Genomic DNA, 15,816 nt, shown 5'->3' with positions numbered 1-15,816 from the left:
TTTTCTGTTTCTGTGTGTGTGTAACTTAGATTAGTTACAGACACCACTTAGTCTGCATATGTGTAAGAGCATATTTGGGTCAGAGGTGATAAGAAGGGTTGAACTGCTTCTTTCAACCTTGTGTAAAACTGACATCCTTGCATGACAGAAAGCATAGTAAGATGAACTCGGACGTCAGAGACCCACCACATGGTTATCCCTGCTGACAAAGTGTTTTGGCGTCAGAGAACGCTAACTTCTATCTAGGGCTGCAACTATCGAATATTTTTGGAATTGAGTATTCTATCGATTATTTCATTGATTATTCGAGTAATCGGATAAAAAGTACTTTTGCGTTTTTAAAAAACAATATCAATAGTGCGTCACGCAACATGACAGGCTTGTTAAAATGACCAAGCAATTGGCTGTTATTCCTGACAAAAACAGGTATTTATTCCAACTCCAACACTTTGATTGGATCAAAGCTCAACAGCTGTGTGTGTGTGTGTGTCCGTGCACGCGAGGGAGGGACAGAGGGAGAGGGAGAGCGAGATGAGGAGTGCATGACATGAGATCTGGGTGCATTTGCTCACTTGTTACTTAACATCATGCCTAGTCATCACTATCGGCATAACATAGGCTACAAATAATCACAAATACTGTAAGTTGTAACTAGCGCTAGTGTTCATGTTAGTTATTAGACTGCTTGCCTTGACTACACAGCACACTCAAGGTCACAGGCATGACCCCACTAGGCCCTGACTGCTTGCCTTGACTACACAGCACACTCAAGGTCACAGGCATGACCCCACTAGGCCCTGCCTGCCTGCCTGACTACCCAGCACACTCTGGGCTTCAGCAGTGACCTCCCTTAGGCCCTGACTGCCTGCCAGGCTACCCAGCTCACTCAGGGTCACAGGCATGACCCCACTAGGCTCAGTAAGGCCTTTCTACCTGGCCTTACTTGACACTTGTTTTTGCACACAGGACTCTCTGCCTCACCTTTCGTGACACTTGTTCTGCAAGGCTGCTCCATGTTCACCACATCACTGCATTACAACCATTGTATTTTTCTACATCCACCTTTCCTGAAACAGCTGAAACAATGAGTCAGATATTATTCTATTCTTGCAACACCGTTATGCTGTGGCTGTTACATCACGTTGTATGTTACAGAATCAGATGATACAAAATAAGTAGAATAGTTATATTTGGTTCCATCAGTTCCCCATATGAGCATTACTATGCTCACACACGAATTACCATGTGGAGGGTCTTTCTGCCATGTATGTTAATGTTCTGGGTGGGCAGTCTCTACCATGACAAGAAGTGCTGAATCAGGAACAGTTTTAAGAGTGATCTTCCAAGGATGTGGCTGGCAGGTTGAAGTGTAAGGGCCATGTATCCCTTTTGGCCATTTGATTATCAACAGTCCTTCACTTTAGTGTGAATATGTGTATCTCTTGACAGGCATGTGGAGTGGACTAAGATCCATCACAGACTACAAAGGGAGGGGTTGCAGTGAGACCCAAGTCCTCTGTCCTACTACCTGACGAGCTGAACGCCTTCTACACTCGCTTTGAGAAGGACAGTGACCCCCCTGCAGTGGAGTTACCTGATGGCCTAGCCAGTGGTGTGCCTACATTAACTGTAGCCGAGCATTGCCGGCATTGCTTCAAAAAGACCAACCCTCACAAGGCTGTGAGGAGATAGATAGACCAATCAAATTGTCAGGGCGGGCTTTATACGATGATGGACAGATGATCAACCCTAACGTAATCAACCACGTCACCAAAGAGCTTTTGGGGTGAATTCGTTTTCAACAAACATGGCTGCCGTTGGAGAGCTGAAATGTGGAAATTCGAGTCTGTTTTAGAAGACATTGACAGCACATTCATTTTGAAAGAGGAACAGAGAAACGCGATCAAGGCATTTGTCGATCGAAAAGATGTTTTTGCCGTCCTTCCTACGGGATCCGGTAAAAGTTTAATGTATCAGCTGGCCCCATGGTCTACATTATGGTCATACTACGTTGCTCTGATTGGTTCTAGATATATCCAATTGAGCGAAGAGGCATTTTTTTTCCTGGTTCGGTTGAAACACGCCCCATAATTACAGCCCAACGGAGCGGTATCAGACTCATATTCTGACTAGAATTAGTATGAGTATGACATCGTCAGGCTACCTCCCTATGCAAGTGGATCTTCGACTTCCTGACGGGGAGGCTACAGGTGGTGAGAATCGGTGACCGCACCTCAGCCACAGTGATCACCAACACAGGCACCTCCCAGGGCTGTGTGCTCAGCCCCCTCCTGTTCTCCTTGTTCACACATGACGTTCACACATGACTTGCGGCAACGCAGAGTTCCAATCTCGTTAAGTTTGCTGATGACACAACCATTGTGGGCCTCATCACTGAGAGTGACGAATCAGCCTACAGAGGGGAGGTTGATACCCTGGCAACATGGTGTCAGGAAAATAACCTGACTCTCTACTAGGGATGGGTATCGTTTGGGTTTTTTCCGATACCGGTGCCTAACCGATACTTTTAAAACGATACCGGTGCCTAAACCGATACTTTATTTCTTTTAAATAGCACAAAACGACGATTGACGACATTAAAGAAAGGCTTTTTTATTGCCAAGGCACATTTTTTTCTTCAAATTGAACAATATTAACTGTTTAAGGTGTACTATAAATACAAAACACGTGGCTTCAAACTACAGCTTCAAACCTTTTAACTTCAAACTGTGAACAATATATCATAAATAAATACAAAACACACACACACTCCGTTACTGCTCGTTAGCTATCGCTAGTTCTGTACTGTTTTGGAACCAGCCTCCGTGTTTCATGTTGCAGCCTGAAATAATTCCTGTTTATAAGACAACATTTTACGTACGTTTTGTTCATTTAGCTGCATGATTTGCTGCTGTTATTTATTTCAATCGGCTCAGGCACCGAAAGGAAGCACCGAAATCTGCGTTGCATTTCGGGCCGGGTAGGTACCGGTTGTATTGGAACCGGTTCTCGGTACCCAACCCTAGTCCTGTCAGTTGGCCTTTGACCGATTGAAGACTGCACTGTTGGAAGCTCTAATCCTGGCTTATGCGGACTTCAACCTGCCCTTCCGTGTGTACGTGGATGCAAGCCTGAGTGGGTGGGTTGGGTGCGGTGCTGTCTCAAGTCCAAGATGGGCAAGAGCGGGTGGTTGCCTACGCGAGCCGCAGCCTGCATCCAGCTGAGCGCAACGATCAAAACTATAGGTCAATCAAGCTGGAGCTGCTGGGTCTCAAGTGGGCAATCACCGAAAAGTTCAAGGATTACCTCTGAGGGGCAGAGATTGAAGTATTCACTGACAACAACCCGCGGGTGCACTTGGCAATGGCAAACCTGGGGCCCGCAGAGCAGCGGTGGGTAGCCCAGCTCTCCAATTATCACTATGTTGTCAAGTATCGGCCAGGTGCCAAGAACGGGAATGCAGATTCCCAGGGGAAGCCGGGGTGACTGCAGTTCAGACTGGCCCAGAAACACTGCCTTCCGGGGACGAAACTCCATTAGGTGCAGCAGAGGCCAGCGAGGCCGTGCTCGCCGCCACTCCACCAAGTCAGTGGAGGGATGCACAACAAGCCGACCCTGACCGTCGGCAGTTGTATGATTGGAAGAGGCCGAATTCCTTGCCCACCAAGGAGGCACGCTCTACCCTTACCCGTCAGGTCTAGAGACTGCTTGCCGACTGGGACCAGATCGAGATCCGAGATGGGGTCCTGGTGCGGCAGACGAAAGGACCAGGTACCGGGATGAACATTCACCAAGTCCTGGTTCCAGGTGGCGAAGCCCAAGGGGTATGGGCCCAGTACCACCGAGCCTCAGGGCATGCAAGCAGCGAGCGAACCCTGAGCCTTCTACGACGAAGATTTTTTTGGCCAGGCATGGTCACCGACAACAACGCTAGGACCAAGGACTGTGTGGAGTGTGCCATCAGCAAGGCCGGCCCTAAGGTGAGACAGCCCTACAGTCCATTCAGAGTAGCTATCCATTTAAAAATAGTTGGATTGGACTATTTGTCATTAGGGAGACCAGCTGACACTTATGCCTATATCCTTGTCATTACTGACCTGTTCTCTCGCTATGCAGTAGCCATGCCGACCCGTGACCAGACCGCCCACACTACGGTGAAGGCCCGGTGGGGCGCATTCATCCAGACATCTGGCTGCCCGGAGAGGATCTTCTCAGATCGAGGTGGTGCTTTTGAGTCAGAGCTCATGCAGCAGTTGTGTGCCCTGTATGGCTGTGTCAAGAGCCGGAGGACTCCGTACCACCCGCAGGGAAACGGAGCTGTTGAAAGGTTCAATCAGACCTTGTTGTCCCTGTTGAGCTCCCTGAATGCTGAGGAGCAGTCCCAGTGGCATCTTAGCCTGCACTAGTGCAGGTGTATAACAACACCATTCATAGTTCCACCGGGCTGACTCCTCATTTTGTGGTGTTTGGCAGACACGCCAGACTCCCCGTGGACTTGTGTGTGGAGGCCCAGCCGTCCCAAGAGCGAGCCCCCCTAGATGGGTGGGTCTCTCACCACCAGCAGGCCCTGACCACAGCCTACCAACAGGTCCGAGCACGCAGAGACAGGCCTGGGACCAGACACGCTACAATAGGAGGGCTCGGGCTGCCCCATCGCTGCCAGGGGAGTGAGTCCTCATACGAAACTTCAGACCTTGGGCCTGAGGAAAGCTTGAACCCAGGTGGGTTCCTTCACCTTTAGTGATTCTTTCTCAGGTGCGGCCTGAACAACCAGTCTACCGTATCCGGCCCGAAGGGAAGGAGGGTCCTGTTCGCACCCTCCATCGGAACAACTTGCATCCCTGCCCTGCTGGTCTCCAAGGGCCTCCCACCTCTTCGCCCAGCGATGCCCCCAGACCAACCAGGGAAGAGAGAGACCTGCCACCCCGATGGCCAGTGCTGGGAGAACACCCTCCTGTGCCGATGCCAATACCTGACCTGAACAACGCGCCTTTTGCCCCAGTGCCAGTCCAGGAAGCTATACCTGAGCCTCCTACTGATGCCCAGGAAGGTGAGGAGAGACAGGAGGAGTCTGTGCCTCTGGTCGCTGCGGTCGCAGCGGCCTAATCTTGGGGTATGTCTGCTACGTTATCAGCCGTGAAGTGGCTCGGGACGACCACCCTTTTAGTAGGGGGGGATTATGTTGTGTGGGCCCTGTGTGTTTTTATGAGGGATGTCTTATGTATATGTATAACTTGTGCTTGAATGTTGGGAGTGACTTTGTGGGCTATCTGCCATTGGACAATGGCTGCCCTTTCTGCTGCCCTGTTCTTTTACCCTCTAATGGTCAGACATCCCGCTAATTGCCGTTCGAGGAATAACTAATAAGACACGACTGCAGGCATTCAGTGAGGTTGGGTGGCGACGGCACAGAGTGGCTGAGCCATAATTGAGGTGGAAATAAGAGGACTTACAGCGGCGAGGGACTGGGATTCCACCACCGAGCCAAGGCCACGGGCTGAGTGATCCACGGTTGCTATCCTCCTCGCTGCTATCGCTGCAGCGTACTGGTCCAACGCCGACTGTAACGTCCGAGTCGCCTTATCGTCCCCATGCCAATGGTAGCGACCGGGCGTCAAGTTAAAAGTCCTGGCCACCCGAGAGTTTACTTAAAGACACTGGCCGTGCATCTAACTAAAAGTCCGGCTGTGGCAAGAGAACTTTGCGCCGGCCCTACACCTAGGTGGACTGGTGTTGCAGCCTGACCGATCCAGTCTTTAGTTTGTCAGTTTCCTTATTTTTTTATTTGTTCGGTCGGGAGGGACCCCGACCAAACGGACATTCTTCTCTGTGTGCCCGAGTGCTAGCCTGCCTGCCCTGACAGGTGATAGCGTTGAGGGTGGGCTATATGGGAGTTACTGGTAGCGGCTTGGTGGTCCTTATGTGCACGTGTGAAGACGGAAGTGCTGTGTGCTATTCGTGTGTAGCCTACCTCTGTTATTGAGTGTCTATACTATTCACCTAATCTAGCGTGTGGGTTAGAGTTTGATGCCCGGTGTACCCTTTTTCTGTGTGCTCTCTTTTACCCTATTTGTAAAGACCCTAGCCGTACTGTGTGGCCACTATTGGCCTGTGGCTCTCTGCTAAGCCTGATTGGGAATTAAGGGGTATTTTATGAATGATAATAAAAGTGTAATTATTTTTCTAAACAAAAGTGGGTTCGCTCGTCAGGTTCGGCGACATACACTTCAACCTGCCATCCACGTGCTTGGAAGACAATCCTGGAAACTGTTCCTGATGATTCAGCACTTCTTGTCATGGTAGAGACTGCCCACCCGGAAGACACTGACGTACAGGTGCATCTCCAAAAATTTTAATATTGTGGAAAAGTAAATTTTTTCCCTTAATTTCACTCAAAAAGGGACACCTTCATATATTTTAGAATCATTACACATAAAGTGGCCTGTTTCAAGCCTTTTTGTTTTAATCTTGATGATTATGACCTACAGCTGTCAAGGATTTGTCGGGGATCGGTACCCAGGTCGCTGGATCGGTAACCCCGCGCTCAGCCGTTTGGCTGTTTCAGCTCAGAGTAACATTATAGTAGTTACACATGGCTGTTTCCATTCATAGCAATGTTGTAGTTATAAGACGTAGCATAACCTAGTTCATAATGTAACCGTTACATCGGTGCACGTATCTTCAGTGGAAGCGTTAACGTTAGTTAGGCTTGTCAATCAATAAAATATGTAAATAAAACGTGTGTCCGTCTAAGAGAAAAATAAAAACATGTCGTGGTTACTTACTTAGACGAGTTGTCGTAGCTTCAGCCATCTTGAGGAGCGTGCGTCTGCGTAACTTGGCAACGTAACGTCACACAAGTTCAAGCCAAGTTCTCGACTATGGCGCAGAAGCGCCGCGATTGGCCCAGGTCCATACTTGTTCCGCGGCTGGATTGGATTACTGAGAATGGATTTGAAAGGCGAGGATTGGCCGACGAGACCCGAGCGGTCCTGCTCCGAGTGTTTCTTGGTTTCTTTATTCTTGAAACAATGATATTTCCATACAGCGGGAAACGAACACACAGAAGATAATCCAAGGAAACAGAGGATACGACCGAACAGATTACAGTCCAAAACACAGGAGATACTTGCAAATGGTTTAAATCCAAAAAACACCAACGGTGTTGTATAATCCAAAAAGGCAAACTAAAGTGGCTACTAAATGTAGCTCTCAAAGGTGAACTAATCTAGCATGAGAGGCGAAGCCTGGAAGCAACGCAAACAAAAGGCAGTGTGAGAGCTGCACAAATAACCAATTTAACTCACGCTAGGCCTAGGTGAATACTCGTGATTGCTACTCTCATCGAGTTAACGGAAACGACGCAATAATGAGCCGACCTGAGAAGAGCTCTAATTAGCTAGTTAACTCAAAACACAAAAAAGTACGTTAAATTATGCACTCAATACTTGGTTGGGGCTCCTTTTGCACAAATTACTGCCTTTTTTGTTTTAATCCTCAAGATTAACATAAATAAAGCACTTTACATTGGATTTAACTGACAACAATAATATCACTGACATGTTCACTTTTCATAAACGTCATGCCCAAAGAATAAGATGATTCACTTCATGCAGAGATTTACCAGTCATTTATTTTCAGTAATTTACATTATCTCTCTCTCTCTCTCTTTCTCTATCTATCTCTCTCTCACACACACACACACACAAACACCCCTGCACCCAGACCACAGGCAACATGTTGTGTTCTTACAGTCAGAATAATGCAACCTGCACCCACCCACTTCCCCTGTGGAGAAAGCTAACGGTCTGTATGCGGGTTTTGTTGTACGTGCTGCCTGACACGGGGCTCTGCGTTGTTGGGTGTTGCGTACGTGATGTAATAAAAAATAACTGAGAGATGTGAGACTGAACGGTCGCAATCGGAAGACGGTGCAGATGCAGAAAGCTGTCCAAAAAAGTAACTGCAAATATAAGTGAACACAGTGGTGTACATGAAAAGGGTTGAACCATCTGTTTCTGTTTTTATGGCTATTGCTATTGATGTGTGAGACCAGAAGGGAGAAGCAGAATCAGATTTCCCTCTAATAAGTGGTCTTCTTGGATGTATTCAGGTACTTCTTATATATCAACAACAATAAATAAACATGACTCAATGTTCAACTAAATGCCAGATGTGAGAAAGCACTGCATCACATGTGTCAAACTCAAGGCCGATTCTATCCGGCCCGCCAGCTCCTCTGAATGTTGCAAAAAGTTCCATCTATTTGAATGGGACACGGTGTGATTTTATTTGGCCCGCCATATAATATCTAATGTCTATCAGAGTCAATTTCAGGCCAGCCAGTGCGAGCCCTTGCCCCACTGTCTGCAGCCTCATCACCTGAAAGTTTAGCTTGCGGCCTGTCTCTCTCCCCTCAAAAAAATGGCAAACGAAAGGTGGACTTTGAAAACAGGGGTTTTCAAGAGAGGTGGGAGGCAGAATATATGTTTACCGTTGTAAAGGGCAAACCTGTATGTCTTGTGTGCGGAGCCAATGTGGCTGTAATGAAAGAATATAATTTAAGACGGCACTATGAAACGAAACACCAAGACAAGTACAAACATCTGGACATGAAACAGAAGCTCCAGAAGATAGATGAGTTGAAAAGAAGGCTGGTGTCACAGCAGACGGTGTTCGTAAAAGACAAATCACAAAGTGAGGCTGCTGTGAAGGGGTCACGAATTCCCCTGAATTCTAGTTTGTTTTCATCTGGTTTTGTGTTCATGTCTTATCACCATCTCCTGTCGTTTCAGATCCGGTCACTCCCACATGCCTGGCAATCTCCTCATCTCTCTCACCTGGTATTCTCCGCCCATCTCTGCACCTGCAGCTCATCTCCTCATTAGTATCTGTGTATTTATACCTGTCCACTCTCACTTGTTCTCTGCCAGATTGTCTTGTGTGTTTTTGCAAAGCTATCCCGCGATTGTTCGTTTACTATAACCTGACTACCCTGTTGTGATGTATTTAAATCATGAGTTTGCACTTTTGGATACTCTGTTGTGCCGTAGTCTTCTCAGCTTAACTAGATGCATGCTGGGATACCTGTATCGTGATTGACTTGAGTAAAGAGTGTGTTTGAAGCAATTGGCTGACAGTCTACTGTGTGATTATTTAGGGAAATACACCACACCTGTGTTTAGGCCGTTAGACTGTATCTTGGATTTCGTATACCCTGCCTGCCCCTCGTCGGATTTGTCTGCTGGATTGTTTGATCTCCCGGTTCTGACCCTGCCTGCCTGTCCATCGGATTCTGATTACTACTACTACCACCAAACACAGTCACAGTCTCGTTGCCAGTTTGTATTAGTCTCATCCGTGTTTCTAGCGTCCCAGTGATTTTTCCTAGCGTATTGATTTCCTAGTGTTTTTGACCTCTGCCTGATTAACAAACCCTGCTTTTGCCGCCTCCCTTTTGGATTTGTCTGCATGATCTTTAAACGGCCTGCCTATGTACCGAACCCTGACCTGACCCACACCGAACCATGTCGTCGCCTTCTCCTTGTTGGATTTGTTTGAGCTGTGGGCTCATGCTAAGGTGATGGACTGTCCACCCTTCTCCAGGGATACACATACTCACACTAAAGTGAAGGACTTGACAATCCAATGGCCACAATTAAACATGGCCCTTGGATACTTGTACATGTCGTGTGGGCCCTGTGTGTTTTTATGAGGGAGGTCTTATGTACTGTATATGTACAGTATATGTATAACTTTTGCTTGAATGTTGGGAGTGACTTTGTGGGCTATCTGCCCTTGGACAATGGGGATAAAATGTTTTATTTTGTAATATGAACTGTACAATACCCAGCACGGGGTCCGTGCTTTCTGCTGCCCTGTTCTTTTACCCTCTCATGGCCAGACATCCCGCTAATTGCCGTTCGAGGAATAACTACTAAGACACGGCTGCAGGCATTCAGTGAGGTTGGGTGGCGGCGGCACAGAGTGGCTGAGCCATAATTGAGGTGGAAATAAGAGGACTTACAGCGGCGAGAGGCGAGGGACTGGGCAGAGGATTCCACCACCGAGCCAAGGTGAGTGATCCACGGTTGCTATCCTCCTCGCTGCTATCCTCATCACTGCTATCCTCCTCGCTGCTATCCTCATCACTGCTATCCTCCTCGCTGCTATCCTCATCACTGCTATCCTCCTCGCTGCTATCCTCATCACTGCTATCGCTGCAGCGTACTGGTCCAATGCCAACTGTAACGTCCGAGTCCCGAGGGAGTGCAAGCTGAGTGGAGACATCTGACGAGACATATTGTTCTGCGCTCTCAAACCATAGGCGGAGATCCCGGGGGGGGGACCATAAAGTTCTCCCCCCCAACAATCATTGGAAACAAAATATTTTGAAAATAGTTATATATTAATATTAAATAAAAGCACGACGACACAAACGGTGCTAATTACAGTGGCGGCTCCTGAAAAAATTCTCAGGGGGGGCAATTTTTTTTATAAGGATTAAGGCGACCCATTCAATAGGTACATTAAAGGGGCCATATTATGAAAGTTCCACTTTTTTAGTGCTTCTATGCGTTAATTTGGGTATCTGGCATGTCTCCCAACACAAAAACGCTGGAAAAAAACAACTCACGCGGCTTGTTGTGGTGTGGTGTTGTGGTGTCAGAAACGATATGCTTGAGTGCGTCAAATGGGATTACCACCAACGTCTACGTAGATTTTGAAGCATGCCCATGTAGGGAGTCTGGCTACATGGCCTTGGACCGCCCCCCACCACCACTCGACCCACCCAGTTTAAAGACGGTTCGGTGACCTAGCGCCATTTTATTCTTGCAAGCCTTGGAAACACTTGGATAAGCTAGCTAGCAGCATGAATCAACGTCGACAACCAAGATGCTCAGTGGTCGGTTGCACAGATCAGCACAAATGCCTTCATGTGACTCCAGCTTCAGAAGACACAAGATTGAAATAGATTGATTTCATATATGAAGGCAATCTTCCTGCAAGAGTTGGCAAATATCTGTTAGTGTGCGCTAACCACTTTGAATTGGACTGTTTTATCAACCTGGGTCAATATAACGCTGGACTCGCTGGAAGGTTGATATTGAAAGGGGGGTCGGTGCCATCTATCCGTCGCAGGACTGAAGACGAGGAGCAATCCTAAAGATGTGGCCAACGAATTTTCGTGTGAACAGGCTAGCCTATTTTAATCTAGGCTTACTTATACAGTAGATAGTTCGTTTGGATGTCTATGGAGAGCAATTTGTGTCGAAGTATATAATGTCTTTATGAGAAATAGTTCTCTCATCCATTCCTTTGTGAAAATGCTTGTGTTGGGGTGGAGGTGTTAATAGTCTGCCTGCATATATGATTCAAAGCAATTAGTCCTCCTATTGACACCTTACGACACTACAATGACGGGGTCATATATGTGAAATGGGCACTTATTATTCCTGAACGACGTGATTAGCAGCTTTTTGGGGGGGTAGAGCATACTCAAGAACTTAGATACTCACCTGCAGTTTGTCACTATGGTGCATTTGAGGGTTTTGTGTACAGTACAGCACAAGGTAAAAATAGTATTTCATAATGATTTCTTAGAAATTCATAGTATGCATGCATAATATGACAATGTTATTTTTACCTAGACTTCTGTGTTGTGAAAATTATATTAGGTGAAATGGGTTACTACATTTCTTCACATGTTTTATTCGCTTTTAGTTCATCTTGTATGCATGACAGTAGTACAAACATGAATAACATTGCTGCTTTTGGTGTTTAGGCAAGCACACCTGTTCAGGGTGCTAGGGTACATCACATGGCCTGCCAGACGGACCCACCACAGATGTGCACAGTTGGCACGCAGCTTTCTGTGAAAACACTGCGACCTCACTACAAAAGTACAGGTTTGTTTACCCTCAGTTACTTCATCGTGTCATTGATTGTGTCTCCGTGTTAAAGTTGTAACAGCATCTAATTTTTTAATTTGTTGTGACTCCAAGGATACTGAATATCTGTTTTATCAGAGGCACACAGAAAACAATATATATTTATATTTATAAACAATAAATAAAAACAATGTAAAAGTTTTTGATTTTTTTTTTTTTAATTACAGAGTACGTGGATAACCTGTTGGACCTCATCTTTCACAAGGTTTTTCAGGACCCGGCCCCATATGTGAATGAGGTGCTGAAGATCCCAATACCCGCGTATCTCTCTGCCCAGTTTGAGAAACCTGACAAGCGGGAAGTTATAGCCAGCTATGTGTCGAGGTTCAATCGAGGGCAGGTCTAAACTCCGTATACCTTCCTTGAGCATCAGGGAACACTCTTCGTATCTGGAGCACAACGCAGGACCACCCTGATTCTCCGGCCCAGATAGCCCCAACACCAGCTAACAAAGCTTCTGTACGCCAAATACCTGTGACGGCTGAGCAAAGTTTACATTGTATTTAGAGAATAAAAGGTGACACACATATATAAAGTGTTCCTTTGTTTACAGTAGGGCTACTGATGGCACAAAGTGTAATTTTGTAATCAATGTTTTTATTATACTTGGTATTTTTTTGTATTTATTACCTATGTATCAGCCAGTACATTTAATAACTATGTTTGAAAGCTCTGTGGCATTCTTTCTAGCAATCTTTCTAACAATAAAAGTGTATACAAAAAGATTTCTGTGCTTTTAGTGTTTGATGTGTAACATGTCAACAATTGACACGTGTAAGATGAGCAGTTAGCAAAGTAACTCAGGGGGAAGAGTAATTTATTGTATTTTATTCGCCAGTCATATTTGTATTGCAGAAATGACTGATAACTCATGCATTTAAAAAAATAAACGTACTGCTCTATTCCTCTTTGACGTAAAGGCCCATAATCTGCCCTGTAAATGTTGAATGCATTCTGTAGTGAGAACACATTCAAACACAGGTTCCAGGCCTGGGTGGTCGACCATGCAGGTAGTTTGGTTCTGAAGCTGCAGTAGTCTTCTTGTAACCTTGAATATTGAAAGTGTAAGTGACATGGAATATAAAACAGATGATGACTGCATATTTACAATGTCACAAATAATTCTACCTGTGGTACCTGTGGTTGTGATCTGGCGACTAGACAGGCTGGTGAGAAGGGCAGGAGCTGTTGTTGGCACCGAACTGGACAGCCTCACAACAGTGGCAGAGAGAAGGACCCTGAGTAGGTCGCTGACTATCTTGGACAATGTCCACCACCCACTACACCAGCGTTTCTCAAAGTGTGGGGCGCAGAGACGTGACAGGTGGGGCGCGAATGGAAGCGATGAACGGAAGATACATTTTTTTAACCCCTGATGGCAATGCATTCCTTTATAGACAATAGATTTTGATTGACGTCGGCGTATTGATTGCAGCGGGACAATTAAAAAAAAAACTTTAGTTTAGTTAGGGCTGTGTACTGTTTCTGCTACGTGTTTTACACGTCCAGTGTGTTGACAGTCAGTTCAACAGTCAGCCAAACTTGATTTCACGAGCCAGGTAGCGAGCGTCTTGCTCCTTTATTGATGTCAGGTGAAAACCTATGAGTGAAACAATAATACTGTGGCGAAGATAAGAATGGGCTCGAGACGTTGAATGGTTTTAGAACTTTTTACTGGTTCTCGAACACTCATTCATACTCGTACAAAGATTAACACTAAATACACAGGATTATATTCACAACATCTATAACACATAAACACGGTTGACACTTCAGTCATATATACAAAACACATCAATACAGAACAGGAACAATTCTACATCAACCACACACACAACAATGGGACATACACAACAGATAGCACTGTGGCTAAGCTAACAGCTGCGGTGTAGTAGTCCCACAATACACCGCGGCATAATCAACAACACCAGTCCGTGTAGCGGAATCCGAGCTACGCTACATAGCCCCCTCCAGGCGGGTTACATGTCCTCATGAACCCAAGCCTGCATTACAAAGTCCTGAAGACGAGCAGGGGCCCTGCGGGTACGCCCTGAGTGGTTCGATGGCGTCCTCATTGCAGGCGGAGGTGTTACAGTCCCAGTGGACGATTCCCCCACAGTCTCTATTTCCCCACTGAGGCGAGCTAAAGGCCGGTAGGGTGCTAGGCGGTCACGGTGAAGGACTACAGTTCTTCTACGCCCTGTTAGCTGCACCCGGTACACCACATCCGACAGTTTATCTAATACAACACATGGCCCTATCCACTTGCTAGACAACTTTGGACACATACCTCTTTTCCGCTGCGGGGAGTAAACCCACACCTGGTCGCCAGTGGCAAAGTTTTGTCCAGTAGAGCGGTTGTCATAGGCGCGCTTCTGCCGTGTACCCGCCGTGTGCAGCGCCTCCCGGTTGAGCTCATGCGCTTTCCGGAGTTGATCGCGCAGCCGGTAGTAGTAACTCAGTCCTGCTTTGCCCTCGACCGCTGGCTCTGGGGGTGGTCCGAACGCCAGATCCACAGGCGTCCGGAGCTCGTGGCCGAACATCAAGGCAGCGGGTGTGCATCCGGTGCTCTCCTGGACTGCGCTCCTGTACGCCCACAGGACCATGGGGATGTGGAGGTCCCAATCCGCCTGTCGATTGCCGGTGATGGTCAACTGCTCCGCCAGCGTCTTGTTGAAGCGTTCCACTAATCCATCGCTCTGGGGGTGTAGTGGGGTAGTCCGTGTTTTCTTTACCCCCAGCAACCGACAGACGTCCTGGAACACCTCTGCCTCGAAGTTCCTCCCCTGGTCGCTGTGCAGCTCCTCCGGGGCGCCGAACCGAGAGAACATCTCGTTCACCAGGAACTGTGCTGTTGTTGCGGCACTCTGGTCGGAAGTGGCGTACGCCTCGGGCCACTTGGTGAGGTAGTCCATTGCCACCAGGATGTAGCGGTTATTCCGCTCAGTGACGGGAAAAGGTCCGAGGAAGTCCACGCCGACTCGTTCCATGGGTGCCCCGACCTGGTATTGCTGTAGTGGGGCATGGGACCGCCGCCCGGGCCCTTTCCTGGCTGTGCAGGCGTCACAGCAATGCACGTATTGCTCTGTGTCAAGGCGGCAACCCGGCCAGTAGAACCGTGACCGGAGTCGGTGTAATGTCTTTGAGATGCCAAAGTGTCCTGTCCCCACCGCGCCATGGTTCATCCGTAGCACCTGGCCACGCACACAGGGAGGCACCAGCAGCTGTAGTGTCTCGCGCTATCCAGATGGTTTTTGCCAGCGGCGATACAGCAGCCCTTCTCTGATGGTGAAGTTGGGCCACTGCGAGTACAGTGTTTTGGTCTCTGGATCCAGAGCGGAAACAGCAGACCACGGTGGACGCTGCCCCTCTCCCACCCAAGAACGGAGCCTGTTGAGGACAGGGTCTTGCTCTTGCATCTGCTGCAGCTGTTGTCTGTCGAAGACCTCCCACTCGTTGTCTGTGGCTGGCGCTGCGTCCGCGGTGTTGGCTGTGCGGACATCTGCCTCTCTCGGATGCTGGTCGTGTGTTGTCTCAGCCGTCGCCGTGCTCTTCTTCTCGTGACGCTCACACTGCCGGCACTCCGTCGTCACACACGGTCGTCGCCCCTCTGGTTCACGGAAGTTCAACAGCCAGGTGAGGGCGGCATGGTCTGTGCGTAGGAGGAATTTTTTTCCATAGAGACAAGTCCGAAAATTCTTTATCCCCAGGACCAACGCCAGCAGTTCTCTTCTCGTGACGCAGTAATTCCTCTACCTGCTCTCCGTGCTCACCTTTTTGCGATAGCACTGCCCCAACACCCACATCGCTGGCATCGGTGTCGAGGATGAAGGAGCGAGTGGGGTCGGGGAATGCTAACACTGGT

Source organism: Clupea harengus, chromosome 7 (genome assembly GCF_900700415.2).
Source record: "Clupea harengus chromosome 7, Ch_v2.0.2, whole genome shotgun sequence".
Lineage (NCBI taxonomy): Eukaryota > Metazoa > Chordata > Actinopteri > Clupeiformes > Clupeidae > Clupea > Clupea harengus.
Note: the sequence above shows the minus strand (reverse complement) of the source record.